The sequence below is a fragment of the Microcaecilia unicolor genome, chromosome 2, assembly GCF_901765095.1.
Source record: "Microcaecilia unicolor chromosome 2, aMicUni1.1, whole genome shotgun sequence".
Taxonomy (NCBI): domain Eukaryota; kingdom Metazoa; phylum Chordata; class Amphibia; order Gymnophiona; family Siphonopidae; genus Microcaecilia; species Microcaecilia unicolor.
Genome location: NC_044032.1, coordinates 304,032,754 through 304,054,637, shown reverse-complemented (window position 1 = coordinate 304,054,637; position 21,884 = coordinate 304,032,754).

Below are 21,884 nucleotides of genomic sequence, written 5' to 3'. Positions count from 1 at the left end.
GGTGGCACGGGGTGTGCGCTGTTGTCTTTAGTGCGGGAGTTCTGAGCATCAACCTATCGGTTTGTGCCAGAGACAATAGAGAGTTAAGTGTCCTGCTAAAGATCATACGGAGCCACAATAGGATTTGAACAGTTTAGGAATATTCTGTTTTTGCTAGGTTACATCTTGTTATCCCTGAAAATATTCAGTTTTCTTTAATGTGCGATCCGCATTGAACCGAAAGAAATATGGCGGTATATAAATTTATTGATAATGTTAATATTCAGCTTGCTTGCTGGAGGTATGATTAGTTTGTTCAGCGTTTCCTAATCAACCCACTTAGTTTTCATTAGATAATTCATAGAATAAGCATAGTTTATTATCTGCATGAACATTTATCTACATGGATTAATGAGACAAAGCCAACATGGATTGAGTGAAGGGAAGTCTTGCCTCACCAATCTACTACATTCATTTGAAGGTGTTCTGTCCCCATATTCATGGAGGCAGGGTATATTGTGATGTATATTTAATATGAGTATTATTTGTATTCATTGCATTGTTTGTGTAATAGATAGCACTGTGTATTAGGACTGCTTTTCCTATAGTTTGCAGTTCCTGTGATTGACTCCTTGTGAGCTTTCCCTACTGGCTGTTAGCTCTGAACTAGGGCCAGCCCTCCCTTTCTGCCCCTGTGGGCTGTATGAGAGAGCCCAGTTTTCATAGCTTGCCTTTGTGATCAGCAGCTGTTCTAGGGGCTGATTCTTCCTTAATCTACTGTAATTCCATCAAGAGTTTTCACCATCGTCCCAAGTCCTTTCCCCGAAGTCATCGCCCCAAGGCATCTCCTGAAGTTGTTACCCCAAGCTATTCCCCATTTATTTTCTCTGAGTTCTTTCCCTTATTTTCCTTGAGTGTTACAGCTTTTCCTCTCAGCTGGGCTGAGGTTCTGGCCATCTCTTTGCCTCTGAGGTGGCTAGATACAGACTCTATGGGCAGAAGGCCACAATTCTTTTACAAGCAACTGAACTGTAAGTTGGATTTTCTTTGTTTATTCTGAGCACTACAATAAAGAAGATTTGCTTAAGAATTGAGAGTCTACTGGTAAAGCTTCTACTTGGCTGGCTATTTAATATTCATTATACTTTGCTTACAACTGTATACTTGCCTAGAACAGTACAGAAGGGGTGAACAAACCAGGGCCACCGAGATGGGGGGGGGCCAGGGTCTGTCTCTCTCCAGCTCCTGACGGGTCCCAGCTGACCACAGCCCTGACAGGAGCAGGAGAGAGAAATGTCCAGCGCTGGGCCCCCTTAGAGGCTGGAGAGGAGCAGACACAGGGCTTCAGGGCCTCTTCTTTGACTGGCGGGGGTCTCCAAGCCCCACCAGCAGAAACCTTCCTCCAGCGCTGTTCTCTGCCTCATTGTCTACCCTGCATGCATTACATGAGGGGAAAAGCAGCTGCAGGGCAGGCAATGCAGTGGAGAACAGCGCTGGAGAAAGGCTTCTGCTGGCAGGGCTTGAGGACCCCCACCACTCAATGTATGTGGAGTTGCGGCGGGGGCAGTGAGGTGGTGCAAAATATTCCCCCACCCCACTTTGGGCTTCAGTCCCCAATTTTTGTAGTCTAGCAATGCAGCAGTCGGGGGGAGGGGTGTGGCAGCAGCAGCCCTGCCCCAGGCCTGGCACAGTCTCTCGGAGGCCCTTGAACAAACGTGTGGATAAAGGTGAGCCGGTTAATATTGTGTATATGGATTTTCAAAAGGCATTTGACAAGGTACCTCATATAAGACTCCTGAGGAAATTGGAGAGCCATGGGAGAGGAAATAATGTCCTATTGTGGATTAAAAACTGGTTAAAAAATAGAAAACAGAGAGTAGGGATAAATGGTCAGTTTTAATGCAAAAGGGTAGATAGTGGGATTCAACAGGGGTCTGTGCTGGGACCACTGCTTTTTTTAAACATATTTATAAATGATCTAGAAATGGGAATAACTAGTAGGGTAATTAAATTTGCTGATGACACAAAGTTCTTCAAAGTTGTTATATTGCAAGAGGATTGTGAAAATTTAAAGATGACCTTAAGACACTGGGAGACTGGGCATCCAAATGGCAAATGATGTTTAATGTGAGCAAGTGCAAAGTGATGCATGTGGGAAAGAGGAACCCAAACTATAGCTACATGATACAAGGTTCCACATTAGGAGTCATGAACCAGGAAAAGGAACTAGGTGTCATCGTTGATGATACTTTGTAATTCTCTGCTCAGTGTGCAGCGGCAGCTAAGAAAGCAAATAGAATGTTAGGTAATATTAAGAAAGGAATGGAAAGCAAAAATGAGAATGTTAAAATGCTTTTGTTTCGCTCCTTGATGGGACCACACCTCAAATACTGTGTGCAATTCTGGCCACTGCATCTCAAAAAAGATATAGTGGAATAAGAAAAGGTACAGAGAAGGGCAACAAAAATTATAAAGGGGATGGGATGACTGCCCTATGAGGAAAGGCTGAAGTGGTTGGGGCTCTTCAGCTTGGATAAGTGACGGCTGAGGGGAGATATGATAGAGGACTATAAAATAATGAGTGGAATGGAATGGGTGGACATGAATCGCTTGCTTATGCTTTCCAAAAATACTAGGACTAGGGAGCATGCAATGATGCTATTGTAAATTGAAAACAAATTGGAGAAAATATTTCTTTACTCACCATGTAATTAAACTCTGGGATTCATTGCCAGAGAAAGTGGTAAAAATAATTAGCTTAGCAGGGTTTTAAAAAAGGTTGCTTAACTTCCTAAAAGAAAAGTCCTTAAGCCATTATTAAGATGGACTTGGGGAAAATCCACTGCTTATTTCTAGGATAAGCAGCACAAAATCTATTTTACTATTTTGGGATCTTGCCAGGTACTTGTGGCCTGAGTTGGCCACTTTTGTAAACAGGATACTGGGCCTGATGCACGTTCGGTCTGTCCCAGTATGGCAACTCTTATGTTCTTACCTGGTTTTTATTGGTTTCTCATGCTAGCCATTAGTTATATACTTATTCTGTCTTGCTCACTGATGGTGATGATCAGGATGGCGGTTTCCAATTAGCTGATCTGTCGTTAAAATCATTCCTAGTGCCTGAAGATTGGAGGGTGGCCAATGTAACACCATTTTTTAAAAAGGGTTCCAGGGGTGATCCAGAAAATTACAGACCGATAAGCCTGACTTCGGTGCCGGGGAAAATAGTGGAAACTATTATAAAGAATAAAATTATGGATCACATAGACAAACATGGTTTAATGGGACAGAGTCAGCATGGGTTTAGCCTCTGCATGAAAGTGGCAAGAGAGGAAGGGAGATAAGGAGGGCAGATACTGGATGAAAGGGGAGAGAAAGAGAGCAGACTTTGGATGGAAGGGGAAGAGAAGGAGGGCATGCATGGGACTGCAGGTGTTGGTGGCCGATGCATGTTACCAATTTGCTTGCGCAAGCAGCATGGAGCTTGGACCTCCGACAGTGGACCTCTTCAGCTAGTGGGGCTTGGGCATCCCCGCCATCAAAGGTAAGACTCAGTGCTCTTGGAGGAGGGGGCAGGGTGGGGTGGGAACGGGATGGGGGGAGACCTATGTAGTCTAGGGGCACAGTGACCTGAGAAAGTTTGGAAACCATTGCAATACAGAGTTCAACACAAGATTTTAATGATTGCTCATAAGATCCTTCACACTGCTACCGCTTCATACTTATCTTCCCTTATCTCTCCCTATGTCCCTTCTTGATCTTTATGTTCAATGGATGGTTAAACCATTCCTTCTGTTCTTACTTGGAAGCTACTAGACATTCAGCTTTTTTTCTGTACTGTGTCCTATCTTTGAAATTCAGTTCCTCTATCCTGTCAAATGGAACAATCATATAAGAAATTCAGTTCCGGTTTAAAATCCTACTTATTTAGTCAGGCAGTTCAAGGGGTTTCATTGGTCTAGTGACTTTGTTCGGCAGCACATACCTTCTTTTCCCTTTTTAATTCTTCTTCTGACATACTGTGACTTATATTAGGCATCCCTTTTCTGATTTTATGGCGTTCTTTTCTCTATTTGATTTTAATTTTTTATGTAAACTGCTTTGATTTGTGAAAGGCGGTAAATAATGTCTTAAATAAACTATAAACTACCGGTGGGATGTGTAAAAAGTACATGTCTTGGCACTGCATATACATTTATGTGTATAACCACAGGAATAATTTTATAAGCGCTGTTTTGCAGTGGAGGAGTAGCCTAGTGGTTAGTGCAGTGGACTTTGACCCTGGGGAGCTGAGTTCAATTCCCACTGCAGCTCCTTGTGACTCTGGGCAAGTCACTTAACCCTCCATTGCCCCTGGTACAAAAATAAGTATCTGAATATATGTAAACCATTTTGAATGTAGTTGCAAAAACCTTAGAAAGGCAGTATATCAAGTCCCATTTCCCTTTATAAACTTATCCTCTGTCAAAGCAATTTTTATACTATCTGCATGGCTGCAAGGTCTGTGGATACTCATCCACGGCTTTGCACTAATTTTCAAAGTGAAGAACATGAGTGCTTGTAGTTTGAAAAATTGCCTTAGAAATGGAAGATACCTGCACCTCCTCAGGTACTTTTTATTTCATCAAAACAATATCTGTACTTTTGAAAGTGCAAAAGTATGCATTTTGCTGCAATCTGTGCCCTAACCCACTGAAACAGCTTTGAAAATAGCCCTTCTTTTATCTGGCTCTAGAATCAAAAAGGATTTTCTCACCCTTGGTTAGTTGCAAAGCTCATCTATTGTTTACACTTGGGGGCATTTTTTTTTTTTATATTTCTCTTTATTAATTTTTAACAATCATAATAACTCTTATGAGTGTTTACACAAATAAGTAATACAATTAAAAATAAAAGATAAATTCAAATCTAAGGTTTCATTTTTATCGTCCACAATACTCTTAAAGAAATGATCCAAGAAAAAGAAATTAAACAGAGGTAAAACTAATTAAAGAAAACATCTTGTCCCAAGTGGTCACTCCAAGCTGTCATACAGTATTACTTATGTGACTATGTTACCACATTAACCTCCTCTCTACTTATCAGGAAATCCTCTAACTGACTGGGTTCAAAGAACTGGTAAGATTTAGACTGGTGCAATACTCTACATATACAGGGAAATCTTAACAGGAAATTAGCACCTATTGCAAGCACCCTAGGGCGCAGAGTTAAAAATATCTTACGCCTCTTTTGTGTATCCCTTGATAAATCTGGGTACACTCGTATCTTTGAACCCAAAAACAAAGAATCTAGATGTCTAAGGGAAAGTCTGAGCACTGCGTCTCTATCTAATTCCAGTGCAAAGGTAGTTAACAAGGTTGTTCTTTGAGTTATCACCTCAAGTGAGGATTCAAGAAAAGTAGTGAGATTCATTGCCTCCTCTTTCTGGGCTTGCAAGTTTTCCTTTACATCTTTAGTGTTTGTTTGCAAATAAAAAGCCCGGGTTATTGGAGGCAATGAATTCTCAGACATACCTAATATCTCAATAAGGTATTTCCTAACCATTTGCAATGGAGTAACAAGCGGTGATTTGGGAAAATTTATGAAACGTAAGTTCAATCTTTTAGAATGGTTTTCTAAATACTCCAATCGCCTTGAAGTAAAGTTCTTATCCTTTAGAAAAGCTTGTCCCATAAGCTCAACTTTCTCAGTTCTTTCAGTCAGAGCTTTAACTTCAATGGTATGGAGATCATTAGTTTGCAATTGTGCCAACGCAGTCTCAGCCAAAATCTTAATTGTCTCAGTATTTTTTTTAACCAAAGTTTGTAGTGAGGAGTGCATGTTGGAGGTTAAGTCCCACAGTGACTCTAAGGTCACTACAGCTGGTTTTTCCGTTTGTCCCGTTAGAAAATCCGGGAGGGGAGCTCTAACCACCTGGTCCAAGGTACTCACTGTTTTAGATCTTACTACAGGGCTGGAATTAAAAGCTGGTTCACCCAGGCTGTTAGCGTCCAGTTTTCCTTCTGTCTCCAGCAAGTTCCCTCTCCGTTCACTCCATTCTCCTCCTGGGAGTAGTGTGGCAGGACTTGATGGAGTACTTCCTCGTCCGGGTTGCGGGGGAGCCGCACGTTCGACGGGGCTCAGGGAAGCCCCATCTATACTGTTGGCTAGCGTCAACGCGCTAGCTCCGGCAACAGGAGTTGACACCATCTCGGGACCCGACGCGATTCCATACCGTTCCAGCGTTGCTTGCTGAAGTTGGGGGGTTTCGCCAGGGGTAGAGGGAACCTCCCTGACTCTGCCTCTCCGTTTGCCCATCGCTGACGACCGGCAAAACACCTCCCTCAGCGTCTAACGGAGGTAGGTTGTAGCGCGTCTGGTGATTGAATTCACGACGTCGCCATCTTGGATCCACCCCCACTTGGGGGCATTTTTGATATGATGTTTAAGTCGGACTTTGGATGTTTTGCGCTAAACGTCCCAAATCCGAATAGCAAATGTAACCATTTTTGAAAAAGCAAAATGTCTATCTTTTTTTTTTTTTTTTTTCAAAAAATACCATTTGCAATAAGGTTTTCTGCTCTGTGTGTTTATCTTTTCAGACCATTTTTGAAAAACAAAACCCCATACAAGTGCAAAATGTAGAAAATAACACCACAAACCTGATAAAGCATTTTAATTATTGTGTAGGGATCCTTTTATCTGTAAATTTCCAACAAGTGAGATTTCCTTTTCCTCTATACATTTTCTTAAATGTGAAAAATGAAAAATGCGAAAAGCTGTGTTTTAAATGTTATTAAATTATGGTAATTAAACAGGCCATATCTTGAAAATGACAGGGGAATAACACGTGCCATGGTATCAGACAAACAGACAAACATAAACATGGTCCTTCAAATTTGAACATTGTATCTCAGACCTACAGATAGCTATGTATGGGCCTTATTTAGAAAAGCCATTTTCCCATTCTGTACCTTGGAAAACACATCTTTATTGAATAAAAGTCATACACATTTTGTCCCTTTATTTCATGTTGACAGTATCTAAATGTTGACAACCATTCAGTGACTGTACCAGTTATAATGTTAATTTATCATGTCTGATGTGCATTCAGTATATGGCAATGCATCAAAGAAAAGCAATCCCTTTGTATATCACAACAGGACTTGAAGGAGGATGGCTTTCTTAAATGCAACCAGCATGATATGATAGACATCTTGATATTTTGCTGCAAACATAAAACCAGTGCCTCTGGCTTAGGGAATCAAGCTATTTTAACCATACCTATCGATTATATGATGAAAATGCAAGATCCACCTTGAATTTGTTAGGTTTACAATTTTTTGACATCTGTTTATGGAGGAAAACCAAAATATTTTGGTGATAATTTCATAAGGTATATGAGCGTGTAGAACAGCATTTTTCAGATAAATTCTACAAAGAAGGCACAAACATTTATAAATCAAGGGCTAGATTCTATATAGAGGACTTGATTCTATATTTGGCACCTGAAAAATCAGTGCCAAAAATATTTCTGCCTAGGCATATTCTGTACATCTTGGCTAGAATTAGGCACGTTTTATAGCATTCACCTAGTGGATTTATAGAATACGCCTAGCGGCCATGCCAGTGCCTAACTCTAGTTGCGTCCATTCACGCTGAGAAAAACTTGGTGTAAATACCAGTGCCTAAGTTAGGTGTGGAGCAGGTGTATTCGATAACCTTGTGCATAGATTTTCGGAACACCCATGACCCGCCCATTCGTGTGCAAATCAGCTATGCATGCTGATTTGCGTATGGAACTTTAGTCATTACTTATAGAATCTGGGGGCAAATACATATGTAAATCATGAACATACCAGCAAATTCATGTGTATATGCACACATACACATGTAAATTCCAAAAGCCCACCTAAGCACTGTTCTGTAAATATGTGCATATCTTGCTTAGTGCATATTTGATAGGTATACATATCTATCAGCAGAGTTTGGGCGGACCATTGGTAAGGCACAAACGTATGTGCAGTGGAGGCCTTCAGGGGGGCCTTAGGTGGCACTCATCTGAGGCGGCATCACTCCTTGCCCTTCCTTTCCTAACCCCCTTCCTCAAACTTACCTTTTCATTTCTTGTTTTTTAAAAGGTGGAAGCAAAAGCAGTGATTCCCATAGGTTGCCCTGGCCCCTTCTCTCTACTGTGACCCGCCTCTCTGATATAACCTGTTTCCTCAGAGGCAGGCCGCAATTGAGAGAAGGGGCGGGGACCGGTGGCAGGGCAACCCGTGGGAATCATTGCATCGCCTCTGCCTTTTGAAAAACAAGAAAAGGTAAATTTGGGGAAAGGGGTTGGGGAAGGAAGGGGGGAGATGTCAGATCGTGCTGAGAGGCAGTGGAGGAGGTGCCGGGGTATCGGAGGAGGAGCCAGGGTGGAAGATTGTCTTGGGCCGGCCCTGCTTATATATGTATTATATGTTATGTATGTGTCTCCAGCAACTAGGCATGAACATTTACATCAGCTCTGTGGTTGATGTAGGTGCTCACATCTAACGTAGACACACACATATACCCAATTAGGCTAGTTTTCTGTAAAGAAATGCAGGTGTCTAATTTCATTATGGAATAAGTTCTGATTATGCACCCTCTGTCTTCTAGGTGCCCAAATCTAGGCACCCTTTACAGAACTGCCCTCCACATGTGCACTGCTGGACTGTTATAAATTGACTATGTGCAAAGTAAGCGCTCTGAGTAGGAATGTACATTTATTGGTCACATTTATTGGTGCACATTTAGCTTAATTTTATAAGTGCAACAAAATGCATGCAATCTTGATTTAATGTGTATTAAACTTAGAATTAAAGTGTGCAATACTAGTTTCCATAAAAAAATGTTTTTACATGTTCTCTTAGGCTTTCGCAGTTGACGTCATGAGTGTTGTGATTGTCCAGATCTTGCCACATCTGAGAAAGTGGAACCGATGTTTCAGCCACATGTTGTAGCTTTCTTCAGGGTATGCTCTAAGGTCTGCAGTTTGTTTCTATATACTGGGTTCTCAACCTGATTGGCTGGGGGTTGGGTTGGGTAGTTTCCTCAGAAAGGCAGGAGATTTGGGCAAGAAATTGAAGCATGCACAAAATCCAATGCAGTTGTGGTCAGGCATACATTGGGGAAAATGAATATGCCATACAGGAAAGGAGCATAAGACACACCATAAGCTCTGCAACATGAAAAAATTAGCTGTACTTCTCCATGCTAAGATAACTGGTTATATGATTAGATTTGAGGACTCCCTAATAACTCCAATAGAGACAAAGGGTTCATCTGAAATAAAGTGTGGCAATCATTGATTCAAAAGAAATTTAGTAGAAAAAAAGACTGGTAATGAGATCAAATATCCGGTAGGAACTGTCCGGGTGAGAACTTGCCTGATACCCTTAGCAGAACCATCTTGAGTGTGCATGAGAGTACGTAAGAGGGCATGGAGTTTTCTTGCCAAGATGTTTTTTTATAGACCGTTATTTTTACGCTTTTTAAAAATCTTGGTTACTATTTGCTATTGGTATCTTATTTGGAGCTCTGGGCCTTGCTCACTCTAGGGTAAGAGAGGTTTCCAATTTGATTACAATTCCTACAGATTCCTCCTATTTGTATCTGGGGGCTTGCGTCTCTTCACAGCTACAGATAGGTGTTCTGAATGTGAGATCATTGCGCACTAAACGTGTTGAGATCTGTGATATTTTTTTAGATTATCGACTGGACATTTTGAGGCCGAAGATCAGCCTGCAGGAGGCAGCCCACCTAAGTGTCGAGCTCGGTGCTGATCCTGGATATTCAATGCCGGGCTGTTTCCACTAACTATATCTATCTATCTATCTATCTATCTATCTATCTATCTATCTATCTATCTATCTATCTATCTATCTATCTATCTATCTATCTATCTATCTATCTATTTTGGCTGGGTCAAACTTAACCGACTATGTCAATATTCAGCACTGGTTGATTACTTTAAAAGGAGTGAAGCCTGTGAAAACTGGGATTACTTTAATCAGTGGGATCTGAATTAGAGACTTAAGTATATGTATTGTTAAATAACTTCTGGTTTTTAAAAGAGAGAGAATGTAATCAGATTATTATTTCTAACTAATATTGGACAATAAGTATGTTTTTAATGAAATGATTTGACTGTACACTGTATTGGCCTTGAAGAAGCCAACCAGATGATCAATGTGGAATAATGAATTAGATGAGTAATATCTGGGGATAATCAGGTTAATACCATGTTTTTTTTTCTGTTTACTGTTTAATTGATCTCCTTGTCTTGTTTTACTCTCCCTATTTAGTGGTCTAAGGAAGAGAATAGAATTACTTGACTGAAATAATTCCTATATATTACTTTCTCTGTATTTCTGGCAAGTTGGTTTATCGCTTGTAAAAATGTAAATGGTTATAAATAAAAAAAGGATAGTGATTACAGGGAGTAGAAATATGGTAATGGGGACTGAGATGGGGAATAGGAGGGCTAGTGGGTGAAAGAAGGAGATGGGAATCTGATAGGTATCTGAAAAGTAAAAAGAAGGAAAGCGGTTAGAGGATGAAATTTGAGTGAACAGAGAGCAGGAAAGAAAAAAGATAGGAAAGAACTAAAATGAAAGATCAATATGTCAGAGGCAAGTGTAGTGAGGGGATTGGAACCAGAGTGGAGAAAAGACAAATGAACAGCAGCTGCTTGAAGAAGAATTAACAGAAAGGAAAGTGGAAAAGAGAAACTGGAACCAACATAATGGAAAAATAAAATGACTAGACAACAAAGGTAGAAAAGGCATTTTATTTTGAAATTATTAACTGAAATATGTTAGATTGAGAAAAGTGTATAGTGGATGTCTTTTTTATTGTTTTCAGAAGAAAAAGAAATACATTTCGATTTTTATTTCTCCACTGTAGAAGTGCTGAGGTTCCGAGTTCAATTTTTATCTATATATTTTTATTTCTAATTTGTGATCCATTGTTCTGTATTTGGTGAGAGTCTGTCAGTGTGATTGTAATGGTAGGTGGGAAGATGGGAGGGGAGGCAATGAAAAGAGGGAATTGGGGGGGGGGGGGCTTTATTTTCTGCCCTGGCCCTAGCATGTCTAACACTAGTCCTGAGCCTTGCTGTAGCTGGTTGGAATCCCCAAGCTACATCAGCTGAGGACCTCCTCTGAAACCAGCCCAAACTCCCTTCTACTAAGCTTGGCAGATGTTAACATTCCTGAGCCACCGATACCTAAGCATGCATGGGGTGCCACCATCGGTGACTCAATGAGTTGTTGCTACTGCTGCCTGCCAAGCTTGGTAAAAGGGATGTCTGTCTGTCTTCGGAGGAAGTTTTCAGCTGACAGAGCTTGGGGATCTTCATGAGCTAAAGTATATTTTAAGTTGGGAGGTGCCGGGGGTGGGGTGGAGAGTGGGGGGAAGAAGGAGGTGAGGGGAGAGAGAAAAGTTTACACCTACCCACTTTGGGCTCAGGGCCACCCAAAATTGGTTGTCTGACTACACCACTGTGTTACGTGTTTTGCACTGGCACTTATCAAGCGTAAAGAAAACCAATTTTGGAAATTCTAGTCTGAGAAAAAATTCTTCAGCGCTGGATTTTTCCTTTTGCGTTAGTGTTTGTCTACACTGGTAAGACTCACAGCATGAAAACATTAGCTGAAGCTTAGAAAATCTTAAAGGAGTCTGCAGTTTCCTCTACCTGATTTGCCTTTCACCTCATTTATAGTTGCACCAGCGACACATGACAAGCTTCAACAGTGGAGTGGAAGGACCCTCTTGAAATGTTTTGTTTTCACTGTGCATTCTTCATGCTTGTTGGTGGGCTTTTCATGTGTAGTTTTGTACATGGTTTCTAAGTGTTACTCACTATTTTCTTCTCAGGATGTTTTTTTTTAATTCACTGTTAGTTTGTATGTGCTTGTGTGTGTGTGTATGTGTGGTGGGGGGAGACTGGACCTTTTGGGTGGTGGGTTAGGACCTCTTGTACCTTGCATATGTCTGTGGACTTCTGTGCGGGAGTTGTGTTTGTTGTTTTAGGTTTGGATGGGTAGGGGATGAGAAGAAGGAAGTGGGCTTCAGTTTTATGTGGGGTGGGTAGGAGGGATTTACCCTGTGTTTTGAGTGGATGGGAGTGCAGGGGTCTTTGGATGAGTGAGTTATTTTCTGTAGACTGGGTGAGGGTCTTTCCTGTTTTTTTTTCTATGCTTTCCTCCTCTCACCTTCTGTTTTATCTTCTTTACTTAGTACATTATGTGGATTAATCTAAAAGTTTTAACCTGGAATGTCAAGGGTTTTAACTCTCCTCGAAAGAGGCATCTAGTTTTGCAGGAGACACAAAGGTTAATTATGCCTCAGTCAGGCTTAAACATTTAACTTATGAAACTAACAATAAAGTGAATCAAATGTTGGCTTTGCATTTATGGAGGCAGCAAATTGACTGGAGCATATACAAAATTAAGGATAAGGATAGCACTTTGCTGACTTCTAATGTACAGCTATAGGAAAGGTTTAAGCCCTATTATAGAGAACTGTACACTGCAGAACACTTGGTTGACTTGGCGGCTATTGATTCATATTTGGCTGAGTTGCTCTTTCAGTTCTGACAGCAGGTCAGTGAGCTTCCTTGGATGGTGAAATTACGGCAAGGAAGTAACATAGTAACATAGTAGATGACAGCAGAAAAAGACCTGCACGGTCCATCCAGTCTGTCCAACAAGATAAACTCATATGTCATTTTCAGGGCACAGACCGTAGAAGTCTGCCCAGCACCATCCCCGCCTCCCAACCACCAGCCCTGCCTCCCACCACCGGCTCTGCCACCCAATCTCGGCTAAGATTCTGAGGATCCATTCCTTCTGAACAGGATTCCTCTATATTTATCCCACGCATGTTTGAACTCCGTTACCATTTTCATCTCCACCTCCTCCCGTGGGAAGGCATTCCAAGCATCCACCATTCTCTCCGTGAAAAAATACTTCCTGACATTTTTCTTGAGTCTGCCCCCCTTCAATCTCATTTCATGCCCTCTAGTTCTACCGCCTTCCCATCTCCGGAAAAGGTTCGTTTGCGGATTAATACCTTTCGAATATTTGAACGTCTGTATCATATCACCCCTGTTTCTCCTTTTCTCCAGGGTATACATGTTCAGGTCAGCAAGTCTCTCTTCATACATCTTGTAACGCAGATCCTATACCATTCTCGTAGCTTTTCTTTGCACCACCTCAATTCGTTTTACATCGCTATTAGATCTCTCCTTACTCATTAATCCCCAGGCTTAGACATTATTCTGGGGGATTTTATAAGACCGTTGCCCCTGAGCTTGCACCATTGCTTACGGATCTCTTATATGTAGTTTGCCTGGGTACATTATTACCGGAATTCATGATGCAGGTCTGGATTGCAATGATACCCAAGCCTTAGAAAGATATAGACCTGCCAGTCCTATCATCCTATTTCAGCCCTCAACACTGATAAATTTTAGTAATTGTGTTGGCTAATAGGCTCACTGTTCACTTACAAATTATCAATATAAAGGAGTATATCTATTCACGATCACTTATGTAAAAGTTACCAAATCATCAAAAACCACATAAGCTTGTTAATATACTTGTGTGTATAACATATTCCAACCCCTTAACATACATCTGCCCACAGTGTGTAATATTATGTAACTTATGTGAAATATGCTCAGATTCTATCACCTCTCATTTTACCTTGAGATTGGACTCGGGAACCATCACAGCACATCCTAGTTCCCAACCAGTTGAACAGCATAAGCTAAAATTAATAGCTTCAAAACAAGTAAAATATTTACTTATCTGAGTGATTTTTTACATGCTGGACTGCAAATATGCAATCTGCGCTCAGGACGGACCAACCAAATTTCTTCACTATAGTCATTCACTCATTCTCATGATACATTTTCACCACAGTGTAATGTGCATATATAAATGGTTCAATGTCTCTTATCCCACCCTTGCCAGTCCCCAACTCAGATCTGGGTTTCGCTTTTGCTTCATCAGGGGATCCACGCTCTAAAATATATTTTCCAGAAACAAAGGCAATTGACTATATGCAAGAAGTAACACATAGTAGAACACATTCCACTTGGATTCTACCTGGCCCCCTGATCCCTCTATAGTAGCGTTTGAGAGATTAGTGATGAAGGATTTACAAGGCTTTGAACAATCAGCCTCGAAGTTGCATCATAATTTAACATATCAGCAGAGAAAAATAATTGCATTCTTTACAATCTGATCCTGATATTGTAATCAAAAGAGCAGACAAAGGAGGGGGAATAGTGTTGATGAATTGTAGTGATTATTATAAGAAGTCTATGTCCTAATTGTCAGGTACTAAATAGTATCAATTATTACAGCTAGATCCTACTATAGTGTTTCAGTCATGCTTAGCCAAATTTGGGGTCAAGGCTAATTATAAAGGTATTATATCCATCAAAGAATACAAATTTTATATATCAGCAATACGTTTGGTAGTGATCCTCTGGACAAAGGCCAAGGCCTTTGTCAGACAGAACCCACACTAGCAAAAGGAAACTAAAAGGCCGAAGACCCAGCATGCATAAAGAGACCAGAAAGCAGAACACAAGAGGGCCGCAAGGCCAAACTGGAACCCATGCATAACAGAATCCAGGCACACAGTCCACAAGGCTGAACTGGAACCCAAACAACAAGGAAGAAAAGGAAAAAGAGTACAAGAAATAGGCAGAAGCAAGTGCTAGGCTAAAGGCAAGCTCACACAAACCCAAGCAGCCACACGCTGCCTAGGAATACTCAGCGAACAGAAGGGTAATGGCGAACCCACACTGATAGAAGCAGCACACACTGCGCTGAAACTCACACAGACACAAGGCCAAGAAGCAAGCTTGCATAGACTCAAGCAGCATCACGCTGCCTAGGAGATACTCAGCAAACACAGGATTAAAGCTGAACCCACACTGACACAAGCAGCACTTGCTGCACTGGTAACACACACAGACACAAGGTCAAGAACTAAGCTCACACAGACTCAAGCAGCAATACTCAGCAAACACAGGGTTGAAGGCGAACCCACACTGAAACAGGCAGCACATGCTGCGCTGATAACACACACAAGGTCATGAAGTAAGCTCACACAGATCCAAGCAGCAATACTCAGCAAGCACAAGGTTGAAGGTGAATTCACACTGAGACAAGCAGCACACGTCTCAAAACCCACAGTACCCGACAAATTAAGGCTGGGATGGCTTTGACGCTAGAGTGTCTGATTCAAATATTGATGGGGTTAAATGTGGTCTGGCTGATGTCATCCAAAATGTCCATCCAATCCCCGAAATGGTTCAATGAGTGCCTGGCAAAGCGCCAGTGGTTGTAACTGTAGACTTCTCCTCACTTTCATAGGCCAGCCTGGTTCTAGGATTTTGCCAAGTCACGGTAAGACTGTGACACAAGTCCACTGGGCCATCTGATAGTTTCTAGCCATGACTTCCTTATGGAGCCTTTATCTCAATAGGTTGATCATTTTCTGAAACTATTAGTAATTGAGGCCCCTTCTTATGTTAGAGAGTCATTGCATTTTATCCAGATTATACAGGGTATAACTATAAACAATTGGGACAACTGTTTATAGTTAATGGATGTTAATGCTCTATTAATATACAAATATCCACCAGGACCAGGTGATTCAAGTGGTCAAGTATTGTTTAGCAAATACCCCTACGTCTTCTGATAAATTGGAGATGATAGTCAGTATGGTTTAGTTTTGTTATAAGCAAGAATTATTTCGAGTATGAGTCATTATATTATTTGCAGACAAAGGGGGTGGCCATGGGTACAACCCTGGCCTCCTCAGTGACCTGCTTGTATATGTCACAGTTTGAGAAGAGATTTGTGTACCAATCTGCATATGTTCAGCATATCAAGCTATGGAAGCATTTTATTGATGATGTCATAATGATTTGGGATGGAACTGAAATAGAACTAGCTTAATTTATACAGTACATTAATTCTGAGGATTCGAACATCAAATTTACTTATGAGAGTAGTAGGGAGAAGATGCATTTTTTGGATAAAGTAATTCAGAAAAACCAGGACAATCAATTCATCACTACTATATTTTGTAAACCTACTGATCAAAACACATTATTGTATTATTCCAACCACCATTCTAAAACATTAAGAGAAAATATACCAGCTGCCCAATTTTTCAGGTTGAGGCGGATATGTTCTTCAACCACAGATTATAAAACATATGTGATTGATATAAGTAGAAGATTTACTCAGCGGGGATATCCAGCAACTGTCATTAAAAATGATTATAAAATAGATTTGTACTCTGATAGGCAATGGTTGCTTTTACCGCGGAGATTCCAACAAGATCCATCTTTGATATGTGTGTTGCGTTTTCATCTAAATCTCATCAAATTAGAAATATAATTAAAAGTTACTGGTCAGTTTTAGGGGTACATCCTCAGTTCAATGAGTTTCCAAAATTTGTGTACAAGAAGGGTAGAAATATGGAGGAAATGTATTCTTCTTTAAGTAGATATACGCAGTATAAGGATGAAGGTTTTTTTAAATGTGGAAAATGTGTTTATTGTTCTCATGCAGTAGAAGTGAACAACACTGATGTCCCACATAATAAAGGTCAATTTCATCTTAGAACTTACACTGATTGTACAACTTCAAATGTAGTGTGCCCGTGTGGATTATACTACATTGGTCAAACTAAGAGACCAGTTAAACTGAGGATTCCCGAACATTTGAGTTCTGTAAGAACACATTAGCAAGTAGCACTACTGACTGAGCATTGGCAGCAGTACAAGCATACAGAAAAAGATTTAAAGTTTATGGTCTTGATTCGTGTCTTGGCTGCTGCAGGGGCAGATGTGATTCGGGTTTCTCTTGCAAAAAGAACATAGATTAATTTATCGATAGAATACTGTCATTCCTTATGCACCTAATTTAGAGAGAGAGAGTGGATTTAATTTAATACAGATATGTACAGATGGGAGTTTGGACCTCCATGGACTACCTTTTGCAGAGTGTATACAGAGTACATCATCATGTTGTTAATGGCGGTATATAGGCCGGCATTTTTTGACCTTTGCTGGTTTTTCCCTAGTAGAACTGGGCTTGGATAGTTCTCACCCCAGTAAAAGTTGCCAATAATGATTTGTAAGATTTTTTATGTTATTTTTTTTAAAGAGGGTTTAATAGTAATATGAGTTGATATGGTGAATATGTAAAGTTTGATTAAAGGTTTTATTTTGCTTTTTTTTAGAGAGTGGATCCCCCTGACAAAGCGAAAACAAAGCCTGGATCTGAGTTGGGGACCGGCAAGTGTGGGATGAGATATTGAACCATTTGTATATACACTTATTACACTGTGGTGAAAATGTACCATGAGAATGAGTGAATTACCATATTGAAGAAGTTTGGTTAGTCCGTCATGAGCACAGATTGGATATCTGCAGTTCAGCATGTAAAATATCACTCAGATAAGTAAATATTTCATTCATTTTGAAGCTATTCAATTTAGTCTAATCTCATGGTGCAATCAGAGCACATTTCACATAATTTACACAATATTACACACTGTGGGCAGAAGTATGTTAAGGGGTTGGGATATGTTATACATACAAGTATACTAACAAACTTACGTGGTTTTCAATGATTCACTGTTCTCTTGCCAGCATTAGTGCATCCCGATCAAGTTGGCTTCATTTCAGGCAAGCAAGCCTTAGATAACATCTGTAGAATTATTGATTTAATAGGGATATCTCACTCTACCCATACCCCAATGTGCCTTCTCGCTATAGGCATTTGATCATGTTTATTGGCCTTTTATGGTCACAGTCTTTGCTAAGTTTGTCTTGGCCTTTACTTTCAGGCTTGGATTCATGCTTTTTATGCGAAGTCCCAGGGCTGTGTGTGTATCAATAAGGACAGGAGGATGAGGCAGGGTTGCCCTTGTAATTTCTGCAGCTGAGTGAGAGCTTGTCCCAACATCAGGGGTCTCTGTGAGTAACACTCAGTCTAAAATTTCCCTTTTTGTTGATGACATATTGCTGTCGCTTACCAGCCCATGTATTTCCTTTTCTAATTTAGTACAAGCTCTTCAGTGTTAGGCTACTGTATCTGGCTTCAAAATGAAGAATATAAGGAGAGGGAGTCCAAAAGCACAAAAGCAAATAGACAAAAAGGCACAACAGGCCTTCAAGAATGGGAAAGTCTCAGCTTCACCCGATATGGTCTGTGCTTCAGCTATAAATGCCTGCACCAGAGGTCTAATAATGGTGTCTAGTTTCAAGGTAGCAAACCATCCAGTAAAGGAAAACAGGCTCCTCTTGAAAGACAAATCTGCTAATGAGTTGAATAAGTGTCGCCAACCCAAAAGTGCAGAAACAGAACCGTGTGCTTACTTTTGGTGGCACACATTTTTTTCAGTACGGGAAGTACTTTCAAAGTTTGGTTCTGTCTCTGCACTTTCGGGTTGGTGACATATTCAAGTCCTTAGCAGATTTGTCTTTTTGCAAGACGAGGCTGTTTTCCTTTACTGGATGGTTTGTTACCTTGGAACTAGACACCATTATTAGACCCCTGGTGCGGGCATTTATTGCCAAAGCACGAACCATGTTGGGTCTGCTCAATAAAGTGAAGATTACAAAGTCCTATAAGAAGAATATTACAAACTGTAATAAACATAATCATAATAAGGTTTTAAGAATATATGAATTGAATATGGGAAGGTAAGGATAGGATAGGGAAAAGGAAAGGAGATTGGGTGGGGTATGGTATAGAAAGATGGAGAAGAAAAGATTAGAGGATGAGTATGATGAGATTGGGAGATAAGGTCGAAGGTATAATCAGTGTCAAAGTCAGTGTCAGTGTCACAGCAGGAGTAGTGTAGGTGGACTGATAGGATTAAGTTTGTTCGTTAGGGTAAGCTTGCTTGAAAAGATGTGTCTTCAACTTACATTGCAACATAAATGTTTGGAACAAAACAGATTGCATTCAAAATCTGCACCCTAGTCCACAAAACCATCTATGGTGAAGCCCTGGGATATATGACTGACCTCATAGACCGACCAACCAGAAACACAATCTGATCAACACGAACATACTTAAACCTTCATTATCCTAGCTGCAAAGGATTCAAGTACAAATCAACTTACGCTTCCAGCTTCTGCTATATAAGCACACAATTGTGGAATGCACTACCGAAAGCCATGAAAACAACGTACGACCACCTCAACTTCCGTAAATCACTAAAGACTAACCTGTTCGAAAAGGCATACCCTACTGACCCAACCTATGTGCCCGAGTCAGGCAATACAGCGAAACCAAAGCCCATAATGAACAATATAACTCCTCTTCTCTATGATTCCGTATTGTGAATGTAACACATAAATCTTATTCAACCATAACATAACTTTGTATTTGTTTCATCACCGGAGTTGGCTAATGCCTCCACGGTACTATGTATGCCACATTGAGCCTGCAAATAGGTGGGAAAATGCGGGATACAAAAGTAACAAATAAATAAATAAATAAATACTTAGGGGTGTTATGATTTTGCTAGACAGGCAGGTGAATGACTGGGACTCGCTTCTGATTGGCTTGTTAGGGATTGAGCTGACGTCTGAGGCAGCAGACATCAGATGTCAGATCTATTTAAACCTACCTTTCCCTATAGTTAGCTTTAGCATTGATTCCTGTCATCTGAAGCCTGTTACCCTCTCTCTGTCTGTGCTAGTAGCTCACCATGCTTTTGTGGGAGTTTGTTTACTTGTCTCTTTGCTCGTAGCTTCTCTGTGTGCTGGTTGTTCCCAGCATATGCTTGTTTGTTTCTCTAGCTAAGCTGCTTTCCCTGATTACCTTACTCCCCTGCACCTGTGGGTGCTCTGTTGCTCTTTCTCTGTGTGCTGGTTGTTCCCAACGTATGCTTGTTCGTTTCCCTAGCTAAGCTGCTTTTCTTGATTATCTTACTTCCCTGCACCTGTTGCTCTGTCTCTGTGTGATGACTGAGTTCTGGTAAGAACATTGTTTGTTTTTTCCCCTTTGTTAGCTTTAATCCTTTGACTGCAGTGTAAGCCCTGCTGCTTCCTGACTTCTGTTTAGCAGCCTTTCCCTTTAGCCTGCTTTTATACTTTGTCTGCTGTGCTTGTCTCCTGATTCTTGTGAACATTGCCCTTATCTGTTTGGTGTATGTAAAGGCAGCCTTTCCTGTTTGCTTGCTTTTTCCCTTTGTCTCTAGTGTCTGTTATTTGATTCTGTGGCTCAGCCTTGTGTATTCCTATAGGTGGCTTCCCTTTACCCTTCAGTGCTGTATGGTTCAGCCTAGAGTGTTACTGTGAGTGGATAGCCTAGTGTATTTGAGTGCTGTATAGTACATCCTAGAGTGTTCCTGTGGAGCTTTGCTCTTATAAAGTCTGAGTCCCATTCTGTCCTCGGCTTTCCCTTTCCCTCTGTGGCCTTTGCCTCTGCTACCTATGTTTCTGCCTAGCCATTGTTTGCATTCTCTGTCTCTGGTCGTAGCCTGTACCTGCCAGCTTTTGTCTGTCGTCCTTCCCTTGTGTCACTAGCTAGCGCTGTGTGCGTTGCATGTGCGTCAGTCGCTTTTGGGACCCCTCATTGTTCTTTCTCCCTTCCCTTGTGTATGACCGGTTCCAGATCGGCCATGAGGCCCGTACGCTTGGTCTCTGTATGAGTGGGCTCCCGTTCAGATGTGAGGCTCGCCTGAGTGGTCTAGCTCCCATTTCTGGTGGTGCTAGTTGTGCTGAGTGTGCGGGGCTTTGTGGCCGTGGTACTGCTTTGCGCCTGGTCAGTCTACCCTAGGCCTTGGCCAAGCTCCTTCCTAAGCCTCGGCCTAGGCACAAGGAATCATGAACAGTTTAACAAGGGGTTTATAAAACAGCAAGTTATGTTAGTTATTTCAGGCTAATTATCCAATTTTATTGAGAGATGAAACTTGACTTAGATCGTTGGGACCACTTATCTTTGTCCTGGTTTGGGTGTATGGCTATGGTAAAGATAAATCTATTACCTCAGCTGTTGTATTTGTTTCAGGTCTTGCCAGTCTTTTGTTTCCTGTAGTCAGAATAGGGTCAGAATAGGGTCACTTGTTTTATTTGGAATAACAAGTGCCCTAGGTTGCCCCACATTATTCTTTACACAGGAAACAGGGTGATCTTGGTGTCTCTAACTTGATCCTTTATCATCAGGCAGCACAGGTGCGTGCAGATGTTGAGTGGTTTCATGTGCATCCCCTCAAGCTTTGGATCACTATTGAGCAAACACGGGTGGTTCCCTAGAGCTTGGATGCGTTATTATGGATGATTCCCAAACAAAGGGCATTCGACAGTTTGTCTTACCACTTGATACATATTCTTGATTTGGGACTGAATGGGGAGTATTCATGACTTTCGTTTATCTAAATGTTCTCCAATTGTAGGTAAACTTCTCTTTTCTCCTGTACAGACTTTGAGGATTTTCAGATGCTGACAAGTGAATCATCTTCTTACTTGGGGGTCAGTTATTTGATGACACTGACTTACTTTCTTTTGAAGGGCTGGCTTGTGATTATCAATTGCCGCCAAGTGATCACTTTGCATATTTACAGTTGACTCATTTTTTGACTTCCTGGTTTATTAAACCTGTAGTCACTAGCGAAAACACCTTTGTGTGAAGATTTCTAAACACTCGTAAACTTATCCCAGTAACATAGTAACATAGTAAATGATGGCAGATAAAGACCTGTACGGTCCAGCCAGTCTGCCCAACAAGGTAAACTCATTTTACTTGGTATGTGATACTTTATATATATATCCGAGTTTGATTTGTCCTTGCCTTTCTCAGGGCACAGACCATAGAAGTTTGCCCAGTACTGTTGTACTA